Source organism: Meriones unguiculatus, chromosome 10 (genome assembly GCF_030254825.1).
Source record: "Meriones unguiculatus strain TT.TT164.6M chromosome 10, Bangor_MerUng_6.1, whole genome shotgun sequence".
Lineage (NCBI taxonomy): Eukaryota > Metazoa > Chordata > Mammalia > Rodentia > Muridae > Meriones > Meriones unguiculatus.
In genome coordinates this window covers 104818602-104834209 of record NC_083358.1, presented here as the reverse complement: position 1 = coordinate 104834209, position 15608 = coordinate 104818602, and the positions used below count along the sequence as shown (strand labels likewise).

At 42.9% G+C, this 15608-nt stretch overlaps 1 long non-coding RNA gene across 1 annotated transcript in view; it reads left to right on the top strand.

The window, feature by feature from the left end:
- The first annotated feature begins 730 nt into the window (after positions 1-730).
- The window catches only part of LOC132657074 (uncharacterized), a 28179-nt gene continuing 13301 nt past the window's right edge, over positions 731-15608 (top strand). Inside the window, exons 1-2 of the long non-coding RNA XR_009594918.1 lie at positions 731-855; positions 10234-10419. This is a non-coding gene — a long non-coding RNA (uncharacterized LOC132657074). The remainder of the gene's footprint in view (positions 856-10233; positions 10420-15608) is intronic.

Sequence of the window (15608 nt, the reverse complement as noted above, 5' to 3'; positions counted from 1 at the left end):
AATGCACCGTCTTACGAGATTCCACAGGTGACAAGTGTTTTTAGAAACCAATAGACCTGTCCTCAGGACTCAATAGTTATTTCACTCTGAGCAGATATAGGTGAAAAAAAAAAAAAAAGGAATGAATTTAGAGGCCTTACCCTCCTATCGCCCCATCTCTCATAATATTCTAGCTTCCCAACCAAAAGCAAACAATTTACATCCATTCTCTTAGCATCTCTTAACCATATTCACTCATTAGTGAGACAGACGTGTGAAGGCTGGGCCAGTGGGAACGGGGTAAAAAGGAAAAACCCCATTCTTTTCTCTCTCCTGTTTCTTTTATATTAAAATGTCCTCACCCCTCAAAAGTGAGGCATGAAAGTTTTCAGCCAACTCTAGAGGCAGTCACTAAAGTGAACCTTACTGGGCCTTCTGTATCTGTGGTAGAGCTTGGCTGTGGTGGGGAACTGACTGCCAGTGGAGTCTCGATCGTGAGGTTCTAGTTCAGTCCCAGCTCTGCATGCTCAGTGCTATGGGAAGCATCCCTGTCCACCACTATTTCCATGGAAGCGGTGGGAAGAGAGGACTCTAGACATGCCAAGGAAATGCAGAAAATGCGCACAGCCACTAGGTGTCAGTATGCAGAAAGAGAGAGGGCTGAACTCTGTTAAGGACGCAAAGCGCTCTGAAGTATTTTGGCTTCCGGTCTGCTCTGCTTCAGCCCTAGAAGAAAGATGCCAGTTTTCCTCATTCAGGCTAGTCTCCACACAGCTCCTGAACACTGGTGTCTGACAGTCCTCTGAAGCTCTGCTCCGAAAGGTCCCTTGTGAAGCTTTCTCCTTAGGACATCCTCTCCCACATTCCCCAGACCAGGTTAGTCAGTTGTCACTTTCTCCTCTCCACAACCAGAATCTTAACCATGACAATTAAGACTCTCATGGGTATATTTGCTACAAGGAAAGTTATCCTTTGTTCAGGCTGTGTGTGTGTGTGTGTGTGTGTAGAGGTCAGAAGTCAATGTTGGGTTTCTTTGTTCATTGCACTTTACCTTACTTTTTTGAGGCGTGGTCTCTCAGTGAGCCTGGTGTTCACCATTTGGCCTAGAAATAAATTGGCTGTCAAATAAAACCTTAAGATTTAACACAGAAAGAGCAAGAGAGCAAGTGAGAGGGAGAGAGAGAGAGAGAGCTGTGGTTGTACATGTGTCATTGTGCCAGGTTTCACATGGGTTCTGGGATCTGAACTGAGATCATCATGCTTACACTTTACCCACTGAGCCATATGCCTGTTTTCACCTTTATTTTTATATTTTTTTTTTTGGTTGGTTGATTATTTGGTTCGGCTTTGTTTTTTGATCAGCAAACATTGCGTTGATGGAGTTTTAAGACTCACAAATATGGAAATCAAATGAAAGTAGAGCTACTTTAGTTAAGTGAATGGAGATGCTTAGGATCCTGAAGGCTCTAAACAAAGCTTTAAAAATGATAACTTCCTTATTATGTCAGTTCATCTTCTTTTCATCCCCAGTCCCCTGAAAAGTTGAATGCCCAGGAAAGACTACATTTCTAAGGGTAAGAGTGGTGTTCCCATCACAGGGCAAGTTTGTGCTCAGTAAGCATGCAGTAACATTTGACCCCTTTGAATGAAACCGAATTAAAATAAGAGACCTTGAAAACAGCATTTTAGCAATTGGTGAGAAGTGGCCTTTCAGCACTGGATGACTCAATAGACTAAGTGGTCCCAGTTTGTCTGGACCCGGCCCCAGATTAGCATGCAACAGTGCAAGGACTGAAACAGCAGTCTTCCGTAGGCACATTGAGAAGTCCCTGAAGATGCCATCGTGTTCAGTAAGACGAAGGAGGAGGGCTTCCTCTAATACAATGGTTCTTAACCTGTAGATTATGACCCTTTTGGTCACCTAAGACCATTGGAAAACAGCTATGATGTAGCAACAAAAATAATTTCATGGTTGGGGGTCACCATGACATGAGGAACTGTACTGAAGGATCTCATCCTTAGTGAGGCTGGGAACCACTGCTAGCCAACAGCTCCATGGCATCTAGTCTCTGGCTTCCTCTCACTGTGCAAATAAGCTCAGGTGTCTCAATGCCCCGGAAAACTTCCCCCACTGAACACAGCTGCTCCTTAAACCTGTCCCCTTCTTTACAGCCGAGCACCCCCCAGCCTAAAGAGCAGCCTGTGTCTTGCCTCCACTTCCATCTCTACCCTGTCAACTCTCTGCAGTGTGACAGTGGGTTCAACTGGTCCTTCAATTCTGCCCCCAACTGGATCAAACAAGACTCTGTGACAGCCCACAGACTCTGTCAGCTTCTCGACAGCCCCACTGGTGCCATCCCTCCTTCTTCAGCACCTTCTTTTCTCAACTCCCTACCTGGTTGGCTCCTAGGGAGGGCCTCCATCTTTTCATGCTTCCCCGTCTACTGTCCCTGAATCTTCAACTCATCTGGCAGTTCTATCCTTCACATTGTCATTCACAGCACTAACTAGGTCCTTTCAGTTGTCTCCTGTATTCAACCCTTAGCAAAATCCTATCTGTTCGACCCCCTCCAAGAACCCAAATCCACTCCTGTCCTCCATCCACTCTCTGGATTGTCTCTTCGTTTTTCACATTTCTGCTACACATCACCACTGTGTGCTTTTGACCTTAATTCTAAAGGTTCATCACACATGGTGCCTGGATCTGGAATATAGGCTATACCACTTCATTCCTCCAATTTGAAATCTTCTGAATATATCCAAGCAAATTATCAAGGTTCGGCTTTAAGGCTCTTCTCCAACAAGGCCCAGCATTGTCTGGCCTTCTTTCTGTTTCCCTAGTATGTCTTCCTGCGTTCCTTAATCCAAACTCAGTTCTAGGAAAAGTTCTAAATTGAGGGCTGGGAATATGGCTTAGCCAGTATTTTGTTTACAAGGCACCCAAGGCCTCCATACACACATACACACATCATTCCAAGATTTCACTATAAACTCTTTAACACATTCTCTTTCTCCTAAATGCAGGCCTCCTTCCTTACCTGACTTCTGAAGTTAATTTCCACCCCCTGGGGAGCTCATTTTGACCCTTTCTGATCTGGCCAGGTGTCTCTTTTAAATTGCCGCCTGTGCATGCCCCCACCTTGGCAGTAATGTAACCGTGTTGAAGTTGAGCATTTGCTGATCATCCTCGTAGGCTGGATTCTGCAAATCTGTGGGTTTCTTTAGGAAAGGGGCCTTTTAAAAAGTGTGTCTCCCTGTGTGGGACGTAGAACTCAGAAGGCAGTAAGTGTTTCCTTCTCAGCTAGCACAATGCCGTGTGGGATTTTAGTTTTGAAGACCACTGCTCTTTGCAGCTCTGTGTGATGCTCCCAGGGCATCTGTCCCTGTCTACATAACTTTTGAAATGGCACAGTCACCATCTCCCAAAGTGCTTCCCATTTGGCTTCTACCAATGCTTTCTTTAATGGTGACAGCGAAGGCTGGGGCTTTACTAGCACATTTCACACAATGCCAGTGAAAGAGGCCAAGCACCTACCAGCCCCTCTCTTTTTAGCAGAAGGCTCAGCTGCTCCCTCAACTATGTCCAGTGTCTGAGCTTCAGACCTTTAGATGTAACTAAGAAAATATCTTTGTCTATCTTCTAGTCTGGGAATGGAATGTATGTCCAGAACATACATTCTCCCCCTTCTCTCCCTCTGCTATCATAAGATAATGCTCTGCCCATATGTAAATCGCCCATTTGTAAATGTGTAAATTGCTGCCTTCTGAAAGCTGCTCCTGGGCTGATGTCCACATAGCCCTGCTCTCCCTCCCATATTTTCTCTACATGAAGGAGAGGTTTGGTGACTGACAGAGAAACTCTGAAGAGCAATATCCCCGTTCCACTAGTGAGACATATATGGGCTGACAGTAGAGCTAAAATAAATTGTCTAACGGGAGAGCCACTAGCAACATTTGCTGTGTGCTTACCGTGATGCTTTCTATGCATTACTTTAGGTACTCTTTGCAACAGTCCTACTGAGGTGCATTAATTTTTTACTCCAGGTTCAAAGTACTCAAAATGAAAGATATCAGTTGCTTAATAATGCTTTGGACTATTCATAGATGGGATGAGTTCAGGTGTCCTAAGTCACGAATCTACTGAGAACAAACGAGGGGTCCATCTGCAGTACTTGCCTCCAGAGTTGGGTGATGTCAACACACTAAGTCTGGCCACTCTACAGGGCTTCTCAATCGCCTGAAATGTATTTTCTGTTTATTTCTGGTAACTTGAGGTGGTTATGTGCCTAATGTTTCATTAAAAAAAAAAAACAGCAGTGTGCAAATGAAAGCCTACTTTAAGCTTTAAGGATCTTTATGTAATTCAAGTTATCTGTACTGTGAATATGGGTTTCCATGCATTGATGTTCTCAGAACGAGACTCGCCTGAGCCGAAAAGGAGCAGTCCAGAAGATAGCAAACACCATTTATAATTGAGTGGAAAATTCCCCCGTGGCTGCAGAGTTTAGTTAAAAGGGGGCCGAATAAGGAGAGTGGGAGAGTAAACCCTGTGTTTGCTTAAACCAAACAGTTGCCATTTGTGAACAGAAGCCAAACACCTGTTGCTCGAGAAAGGAAAATTTCAGCCCTGCCATTGTAGGGTCATTACCGATAAGGACTGGCCCTGAAGAACTTCCAAAAATTGGCATCTAGGGCCCAAAGTTTATCTTCCTCTCTGTTTACTGTCTTTATACGTGTGTTAGTGGGACACATAGCCTGCAGCTCCTTCTGCAGGACTCATTCCCGTCTTCATTCCTGGAAGGCACACTGAGCTGTGAGTGGCTTTTTTAGACAGCGATGTGGACAGGAGAGCTCATCTGGTCCATCCTTTCCTGTGAGCTGACCAAGGGGTCTTCCTCTGTTTGTGTTGCCAAGAGGTTACTAAGCGAACAGCAGGTTTTTTTTGTTTGTTTGTTTTTTGTTTTTTTGTTTTGTTTTGTTTGCAGAAATACCCAGCCTCATACTCAGTGCTGTTTCCCAGTTGGATCCACTTTCTCAAAGGGCCTCACTGCAGCCTCATGATTAATAGGTAGGGGCATGGGCAAGTGGCTTCCTGCCTGAAAAACCAATCTCACCTGTGATGACTCTCTTACCCATAGGTGGTACCACAGTCCCTGGCTCTCTCCCAACTCCAGATTGTGGTTCATTGAATCAGCAGCCAGAGTAAAAGTCTGTATTTTTTAACAGGCTTTCTAGGTAAGGTGACCAGCTGTCCTTGGTTGCTTAGGAACGAGAGCTTCCTAGGTTTGAGACATTTAGAGCCAAATATTTAAGAAGCTTTGGGCAAATGGAGATGAGCTGGCCAGCCTGTTCCTGGATGACACAGTGGCTGTGGGGATTTGCAGACCAGCCCACAGGCCAAGCCAGTTCAACCGCCTGTTTTTGCAAGCAAAGTTTCACTGGAACATATTCACTGCTTTACACTTAGGCTGTGGCTACTTTTGTGCTACGGTAGCGGAGTCAAACAGTTCAACAAAGACCACACGACTCAAGAGACCTGTAATGTAGACTGCTTTGTTCTTTACTGAAAGTACTACTAACTCAAAACGAAACCCCACAACCCTTTCTTTCCGTCCAGCATGAGCCACTGACTTCTGCTCTAAATTCTCCTCTTCTTTTTTCTTTCCTCACTCATGGTTTAAGGTACGCTTGGCTCTTTACAGCTCCGGAGAGATGCCAAGAATGCTTTTCTTCCATTTACTTTTGTTTTTCTTGTGCTACTCCCTCTGCTTACAATGCCATCTCTCCACACCACTCGGCTTCCTTTCTTTGGCCCAACAGAACACAATGCAGGGAGGCCTCTCTCAGGAAGCCTTTCCTGGCTCTGTCTCCACTCTGCACCCAGTTTGAATGCCCATGGAGCCTCCAGGTCAAACCTCCATCACTGACCTCACCACGCTGTGCTAGCATGGCTCATTTGCTGGTTAGCTGCTCCCACCGGGCAATGAGGTCTTTGAGAACACTGTGGCACTTTACATTTATACTTCCATCACTTCCATCATCAGGAACTCCCAGCGTGGAGGAAAGCCAGGAAATACCTGCTGAATTGTGAAAATATAAAACAGGGGTGAGAGCCGCCCTTTGGTGTTGGTCTGTTCACCTTAGCTAGAAGCTTTAGCTCAAGATTCCTATCCAGGACCCGTATCCTCCTTGCCTCTGGAAAGCATCCAGTTTGGGTATTCTGGCTCTTGATAAGCTATGAAGCTCCTCTTAGCCTCATTAGCCACAGCCAGGGATAGAAGAAGACACGGGTAATGTTCTGTTTCCTCCAGCATGGAAATGAATGGTGCATACTGACCCAGAAAGATGCTTTCGTGAGCATATTTTTCTGTCACAGTAAGAGTTGGGGAAAAAAAAACTAGAGGCTGGGTAGGGGTGGAGAGTGGGAGGGGGAAGGGTGGACTCTTTTCTGAAGACACTTTTTGTTTTCTTAGAAAACTCAAGAGAAAATATGGGAATCCCCTTTTCTCTCCTATAATTTATCCGTCAGCCCCTGCCCCAAGACTGCTTGTGTCCAAATATGCCAGATGTGGTTTAATACTCAGAGGAAACCCAGTTTGGATTTTGTGGTTCTAAACTAACATGCTGGCTGTAGATCAGCAATGGCATATGAAGGGTATTTGAAGCCAAGCTCGGTTTCCAAGTTTTGGGTTAGTTTTAAAGAGAATTAGGTGTGGGCAGGAAGCCTGCTAATTTTAAAATTCTAGAAACCTTACCTCTTCTAATGAATGTTTGCACTCTTAGAAACTAATAATCTCAGGGGCATGATGGCTTACATCTGTCATCCTAGCACTTGGTAGACAAATGCAAAAGAACTGTGAGTTTTAGGCAGCTTGGTACACATAACAAGCTCTAAAATAGCCCAGACTGCACAGGGAGAACCTGAACCATCGAGGAAATGAGGTAGGAGTGGAGAAAGAGGAAGAACACTGTGTTTCAGTACTTAGTGCTGGACTCTAATCCCATGATGCTCTGGGAGTGGGCAAAGAGAAGCTACGGAAGCTACCATTAAGACCACCTGGTCAGTACCTGCTCTAAAGCAAGAGTTCCTGGGACTCCCCACACTGACACAGCTGGTGGCATTCAGAAGAAAGACTCCCACACCAGGTGGCTTTACAACTTGATCTCACTGGCCTGTGAGGAGGTTCAGCAAGAATTGGCAAACAGTTAACGTTCAGGCTGCTGCCTGCCCTCTGAGACCTTTTGTTCCAATAGCGTCCAACAGTTGAATCCACCCCCTTCTCTCCATAGGGCACAAAACAGGTGAAAAGAAAACCTGTCTGGGAAGATGAATTCTGGTGTGAAATTTTCCAGGTGCCAGATCTAGGGTAAGCTTTGTTGTCATCCCAATTTTCTTACCTTTCTACAAAGTGGGCATAGCAGTACTTTACAGGCCAGAAGGTCAAAGGTTAAACCTACCCACATATGGAAATGCTTTTGAAGCTCCTGACACATATTAGATGACAGCCCCTAGTTGGATAACAGAAGCAGGGGCTGTATGGGGGTGGAAAGTTCTGCCCTGCTCTAGAGGGCATTGGCTTGCCCAAGGGTCAGAGTGCTGGGCTCAGCTTCCTGTAGTAGACTTGGTGACTCTTCTGGCCCTGTTGAAAAATAGGAAATAGGCAGACTCAGAGGACCAGAAGACTTTTCCAGATATTGACCAACTGAGGGGGTTTTCCTTGGAGTTGCTCTTCAATTGTCAGTTCTCTCCCAAACTGTAAACCCATGTAGGATCTCATTTCCACCAGGCTTCTGACATACCCTATCTAAGACATCCCCAAACATGTCTGTCTGCTATACGAGACATAGACAGATCAGCTACTTGTGATTAAACATATCCAGAACTGAATCTGAACAAGAAAAAGCAAAAGTGAGGTCCCTAAGAAGATATCAGAGTAGCCACTAAAGCAAAGAGGAACTGCTGAGCTGGGCTTTGAGAAGCTCCCGGAGTACATGCCATATCAGACAACTTCCTCCTTGCTCTGACAAAAAACATCTAAAGGGATAAGGGGTTTGTTTCACCTCATAGTTCATGGAAATGGCCCATCATGTTGAAGAAGTCATGGAGGCAGGAGCTTGCAGTGGTTGGTCACATGTATTCGCAGTCACATGGAAGCATACAGGGAAAGATGCCATGCTCTGCTCACTCTCTTTTATGTTCAGTTCAGGACCTCAGCCCATGGATAATCCCTCACAGACATGCCCAGTGTCTACCTAATCCAGATAATGCCAATGTCAGACCCTCATCTCTGTGAGTTGGCTCTTTTCTCTTCTACTACCAACAAGATTTGTCTACACATCTGAGACTTAAATCACAACCTAGACTCACTCTGTTCCAAGGACAAGAGGATCTTCGTTGTTTCCTGACTGGAAAATTTGGGGAGAGGACTTAGATTAACAGAGAAGAAAGGTGTTTTGAAGCTGATCTAGCCTGAGTCAGTGCATAACCCTGCAGCCAGTGAGGACACTGACTAGCGCTGCAGCCAGTGAGGACATTGCATAACTATGCAGTCTGGATACTTTCTCACCTGCATCACTGATCTTCATTTCTGACTTTCACAAATATATTACTGGCTTTCCTTCCCAAGTCCTGGATTGATTTTTCTACTTCATTCATCTGCTTGTGTGTATCCTCACTGAGTAGTTTTATAAGTAAACTTCTTAATTCCTTATCCAGCATTTCACTTGGGTTCTAGATGCACAAAACCAATAGAATGGTTATACCTAAAATGAGGTGTTTTTTCATTTATTTATTTATTAATTTAATCTCTGTACAGCCTGATCCCAGCCCCTCCCCCTTCTTTTCCCAGTCTCATCCTCACACCTCCCTCCTCCCAATCCCACCCTCTTCTTTCTCTCAGGAAAAGGGAGAGACTCCAACGGGTATCGACCCACCCAGGCACCTCATCACAGTAGAACTAAGTGCATCCTCTCTCACTGGGGCCAGACAAGGCAGCCGAGCTAAGGGGAGGAACCCGGTGGCAGGCAACAGAGTCAGAGACAGCCCATACCTCATTGTTAGGGGACCTACCTGTTGACCATGTTGCACATCTGTTACATATGTGTATGGGGTCTAGATCCAGTCCATGTATGCTCTTTGGTTGGTGGTTCAGTCTCTGTGAGCCCCCTCTGTAGGTTTTTTTTGTGTGTGTGATGTCCCGTTCCCTCTATACTTCCTCTCATTTGTCCACAAAACTCTCCAAACTCATCCTGTTGCTTGACTGTGGGTCTCTGCGTCAGTTTCCATCCATTGCTGGATGAAGCCTCTCAGAATTAGATTGGCTAATATGATATATATGTGGGTGCACACACACACACACACACACACGCATATCTGTCCATCTATCACACTCAGGGTTGTGGAGGGTTGACTTGAGGCTTTCTGACTTGTGATCATTCACTGGGCTCAGGCCTTCGGAGCAAATTGCTTTGAAACAATTGGTTCCACGGCCCCTTCTAAGGCTGTGACAAAATGGAATTCTTCTCTCCTGAGGCATTCCACAGGAGGAAAACCCACAAGTGGACTGGAGGCTTACAGAACTAAAGGCTTTCCCTGTAGGTGGGACTGTCAGTCTGTCCACCAAGGCCACCTGGCTTATCTTCTGGGTGAGGCTCTGCCCCATGCTGCCTGCTGGGCAGCCACACAGGCAGTTGGGGCTGTGCTTTCGTGGTTTAGTTCTTTCTGCTGTGTCATCCCTTCTGTTTGCCTATGTCTGTCAGTAGTCCTGCCACCCGTTTGGGGTACTCTTTCTGTCTTCTCTTTCTTGCCATGACTCCTCTTCTCTGCATCACATGGAGACAGCTTTTAATATACCATCTCACCCGGGATCCCTCTCTAGAGACTTTGCGCTGTAAATTTGTACTTAGGTACTGTGCAATGATCTGATCACGCAATATATGGTGTGCTGGTTAATTTTGGTTGTCTGCTGGATTGAATGGCACCTAGAAAATTGGTAAAGCGTATATGTGGGTATGTTTTGTCGTTTATTTGGAAGCATTGAATGCAGGTCAGCACACTGGGTTGATGAGGCCCACTCTGAATTGGAATGGCATCATCCAGTAGATTGGGGGCTTGAGCAGACCAAAAGAGCAGAAGGAAGTGCCTGTGCATGCTGGGTCCTTCTGCAGCGACTACAGCTGCTGCTGCTGCTGCTGCTGCTGCTTCGGTTGCACATAGACATCAGACTCTGTATTCTTTCTCTTTGTTTCTATCAGGCCCCTGTTTGGATGTCAAGTGTGTCATGACCTTTTCTGGGGAGATGTGAAGAATGCCAGCAGTAAGAAATGGACCAAAGAAACACTTCCACCCAAGTCTAGCCGCATGAACCAATGGGTTTAACTGGGGTAACTTACAGAAGAGTTGGCAAGAAATGAGAAACCTACAGGAAGCTACACAGTCAGGTAAGAGCCACGTCCCACACCTGTGAGGCGTGGTGTCTTAGCCTCTCTCCTGTCCTGGGAGGGCACCATGACCACAGCAACTCAAAGAATTTCATCAGGGGCTGGCTCACAGTTCCAGGGGCTTAGTCCATTATCGTAATGGTGGGGAGCATGGCGCCAGGCATCACAGGCAGGGAGCTGGAGGAGCAGCTGAGAGCTGCATCCTGATTTTCAGGGAGGCAGAGGTAGGGGGAGGGGAAAGAGGAGAGAGAGATTTGAAACCTCAAAGCCCATTCCCAGTGACACACCTACGCAACAAGTACCTCCTAACCTTTCCCAGTCTTTCAACGATGACTTAATAGTTAAATTTACAAATTTAAAAATCTGAAAAGTGACTCCTATTTTATAAAATTTGAAGAAGAGCCTCAGTGAAAGGCCACGGTAGTTTTGTTTTCTTTGTGTAATAATGGTTTGTTGTTGTGCTTGTTGCTATATTCAAATCAAATATGTGGGAAGAGCTAAATAGTGAGGGAAGAATTACAATGAAAAAAAGGCCAGACTTCTGAATTCTATTGATGCTTTGTAAGGATAACCTCTTTTAACTTTCTTATTTTTAAAAAACTCTTTAACCTATTATTCTAGATAGATAACCTACATCTATTAGTATTTCTTCATTATTCAGAGTACTGTCCAAGGGTTGTAGAGATGGTTCAGCAGTTAAGAGCTCTTACTGTTCTTGTAGAGGACCTGACCTGACCAGACCCATGTCTGCACCTTGATCCTTGGTGAGATTTAGTTTTCTCACTCAACTTTGCCTACATATACCGTCTCTTAAAGTAAAGTTAGCATATTATGCTTTTCAATTAAATTCCTTAAATAAGTAGTCAAAATTGTATTCTCATTGCTTTCACAGCAGCCACTAGTTTTCAGTTACTCGCTGCTATGGGATGAATTGCATATCATTCCAAAAATGCATATGTGGAAGTCCAAGCACCCCATGTACCCATATTTGGATTATAAGGCTTTTTAAAGGGCAATTATTATAAAGGTGGGACAGAACCTTATAGGACTCACATCCTATGGGAAGTGGAAAAGGCATCAGGGACTATGGATATGAATATTCAAAAGACAGGCTATATGAGGACATGCTTATCCTCAAGCCAAGGAAAAAGACCAAAGAGGACATCTTGACATCACACTTCCTGCCTCCATACTATTTATTTTTTAATTGACCCAGCCCATGGTGACTTGTTAAAATGAACACGCCTACCATGATTTTTGCACCATGATTTTTCTTATAACTTCTTTTGTGTTCCATAAATGTCCCTTATTCACTTGATCTTAACCTTTAGAACTAATTATACTATATTGTGAAGTCATTATAAAAAATTATAATTTCTTACATTTTTTTTTCTTTCTCCAGTTTTTTTTTTTCCTAAAACTTATTTTCAATTTGTTTCTGATCTTATCTCTCTTGGCTATTTGGAAAACTTTCTGCAATGTCTGGATATCCTTAGTTCAATGCAGAAAAATCACTGTTAAATTTTTATGGATCTCATTCCTGTTTTTATCTCTATCATTTCATGTATATAAAAAATATATAAAACATGGGATAAATATGTGGGTCTTCACAATGTGGTTTCTGTGACATACTCAAGCCTCTCAAAGATTCTGTCTTTCTCTTTGACTTCATCTAAAATGGTATGTTGACAAAATTGATTGCATCAAACATGTCTGTCTAAAAACAAGTGATAAAACCAGAGAAGAAAAGTATGGCACAATGTCCAATTTAGAGTTCATGAAAAGCTCACAAAAACATAAGCAAATAAAAGTCAATACTGTAGAAAGTCCCTTATGGTGGTTCAACTTATAATGGTTCAACTTAAATATTTTTCATCTTTCCGACAATGGAAAAATAATATTCATTCAATAGAAGCAGTATTTTAAATTTGTATCTCTTCTGGGATTTCAATATGCTTGTTTTTTGTTTTTGTTTTGGTGAGATAGTGCTTCAGTCTTCTAAGTACTAGGATCACAGGTGTGTGCTGCCATGGCCAGCTTTGAACTAACAGTGTGCATTATGATATTACCTTGAGATGCTGGGCTGCAGTGGGAACTGCAGATGGAAGTCAGTCAAACAATAATTGAAATGAACAATGAGACTCTTCAAAGCACCGTGCAGCCATCACGTCACAAATGTTTATGTCTTTTTCTCCTGGCACTAGACACATTTTCAAATTATAATCTTTTCATCTTATGATACTTTTACTATGATCTGACCCCTTCATAACAAAGGAGCAGTTGTCTATTAAAAAGGGTAATATATTATGGTTAGGTGGGTGGAGCTTATTCTTATGAATACAGGACTAGACCAACATTCAAAACCAATCGAGGTAACTACCATGTAATATAAACTCAAAAAGAAAAATCGAAAAATCATCCAGCAAGCATAGAAACTCAGGGAAAAGAAAGTACCTATTTAGTGTAAAAAAAATTCTCAGCAATCTAAGGTATAAGTAACTTTAACCAGCTAAAAGGAATCTATAGGAGGAAAATGTACTAAGCATTTAATTGTGAAAGTCTAAATATGTCCCCTAAGATCATAAAAAGACAAAGATGTTCAGTCTTGCTTCTGATTGGATGTCCTACCCAGAAATAAGCCAAGAAAAAGAAATAACCACATACAAATTGGAAAAGTAAGTTAGATTTATGTTGAAGTTGTCTTTGTTGGAAATCATACACTTTGGAAAACTTGCAGATTCTACAAAAATAATTAATGGGCTTAGCAAAGCTCAAAACAGAAAGTCAATATATATAAAAATTATATTTGTATATGTTAGAAACAGGCCACTGAAATGAAAATTAAAAATATGATTTACAGTAGCATAAAAATATGAAATACTTTGGAACACATTTAACAATATACATTTAAGACCCATACTCTGAAATCTGAATTATGATGAAAAGGGAATTTATAGACAACCTAAAGAAACAAACACATGCCAGACTATTGGGCTAAAAAATCTAATATATGCATCCCTTGATTCACCATGCTTCATCTTATTAATTTTTACAGACAGTGAGCTGTTTTGTTTTGTTTTATAAATTAATGCACTGTAGTAAACCTGTATCTATTCATACCATTTTCCAAAAGCACCATTCACTTTGTGTCATGTGTTAGTAATTCTCACAAAATTAGAAGTTTTTCATTATTATTCTATGACAGTTTGCTGCGATCAATGATCTTTAGCACGTACTGTGACTGTTTGGGGGAACACAAAGTACACCCATGCAAGATGATGAACCTTACCTATATGTGTGTTTGTTTTCTCCCTGCTCCACTGACCAGCTTCCCTTTTCCCTTCCGTGTCTTACTCCATCTTGTTGGGCCTGAGACCCAGCAAGATTTAAATTGGATCAAATAATAACTCTATAGTGACCTCAAGTATCCACATGAAAAGAAGACTCGCTTTAAATTCACAGCTAGAGATTATTACACTTGGCAAAGAATGTGTTTCAAGAGCCAAGATGGGCCTTTTATTCCAGTTGGCCAACGTATGGGTGGAAAAGAAAGGCCACTGAAGGAAATGGGGATTTCTGTTCTAACCATGTGGGTTGGTTTTATCAAGTTGACACAAACGTAGACATATCTGAGAAGCGGGACTCTAACTGAGAAAGTGCCTTCATTAGATTGCCTATAGACAGGTCTGTGGAACATTTTCTTGATTAATGAAGACCCATCTCACTGTGAGTGGTGTCATTCCTGGGCAGGGAGCCTTGAGTTCTATAAGAAAGCAGGCTGAGCAAGCCATGAGAAACAAGCCAGTAAGCAGCACCCCTTCATGTCTTCTGCTCCAGTTCCTGCCTTGAGTTCCTACTCTAACTTTTCTCAGTGATGGAGAGTGACGTGACTACAGTTATAAGACAAAATATTTTTTCCTACCCATGTTGCTTTTGGTCATGGTGTTTTCTCACATCAATTAAAAAAAAAAAACAAAACAATAAGACAATAGTTGACACACCAATGGTATGAAAGTGAAATAGCCCTGTGAGTGACACAGAGAAAGCTTACTGCCCTATATCAAACCAGCCAGAATATTTCTATTACCAAAGTCTTATCCAAAGCAAAGCTCTGCCATTTTTAATTCCATGAAGACTTCGAGAGGTCTTTGCAGAAGAAAAGACTGAAGACTGATTGACAACCAGATTGACTCCTGCGATTTCAAGAGAGGTGTACCTCTGTGACACAGGGGTACAAGGCAGGGCTGCAAAGGCAACCATGGACGCTGTGGAAAACTGCAAAGCAGACTCTAAGTGAAGACTGAAGATGAGAGAAGATGCCATCTAGCCCTATGTGAGCATCAGGGCACAAGCTGACTCTCTTACTGTCTAAAACAACTGGTCACTTTAAGTTGAAGCCATTATTCATCATTTCTGAAAATCTAGGACCTTCAGCAACTGGTCTACATCTACATGGCATGGCGAAGCTTGGATGATAACACATCTGTTTACGGCATGATTTGCTACACTAAGGCCACCATTGAGACTTCCGTCTCAGAAAAAGGTCTCCTTCAAATTACAACCTTGACAATGTACCTGGCCATGTAAGGGCTCTGATGGAAATGTATAATAATAATAATAACAGTTTTAATGCCTGCTAATGTGATATCCATTCTGACTCTTATGAATCAAGGAACAATGCTGATTTTTTTTTAAAGATATCATTTAAGAAACATGTGCTATAAGGTGATAGCTACTATGGATGATGGCTGATCTGGGCAAAGTAAATTGAAAATCTTCTGGATAGGAACCACCACTCTAGAACAGTCATTAATGTCATTAAAAAAAACATTTCTGACCCATGGAAGGGTGCCAAAATATCAGCCTTAAGAGGAGGTAGCACAGCTCTCATGGATATCTCTGAGGGGATAAAAAAAAAAAATGCTGTGGGTGAAGTAACTTCAAGAGTTCAAGAGATGAATTAGAGGTGGCTTCTGAATACAGACCTGAACTGCTACAATCTCAAGGAGAAAACTTCATTAGATGAGAAGTTGCTTCTTGTGTGTGAGCAGAGGAAAAAGCAGTGTCTACTGTTGCTCTGCATGAGGAACAGGGCTCCTGGAGCTGGAAGGGGTACTGAAAAGGAGCTTGGGAAGGTTGGCCCACAGTCTCTTTGGTAACCAATCCCAAGAGACCTCAAGCAAATCCCT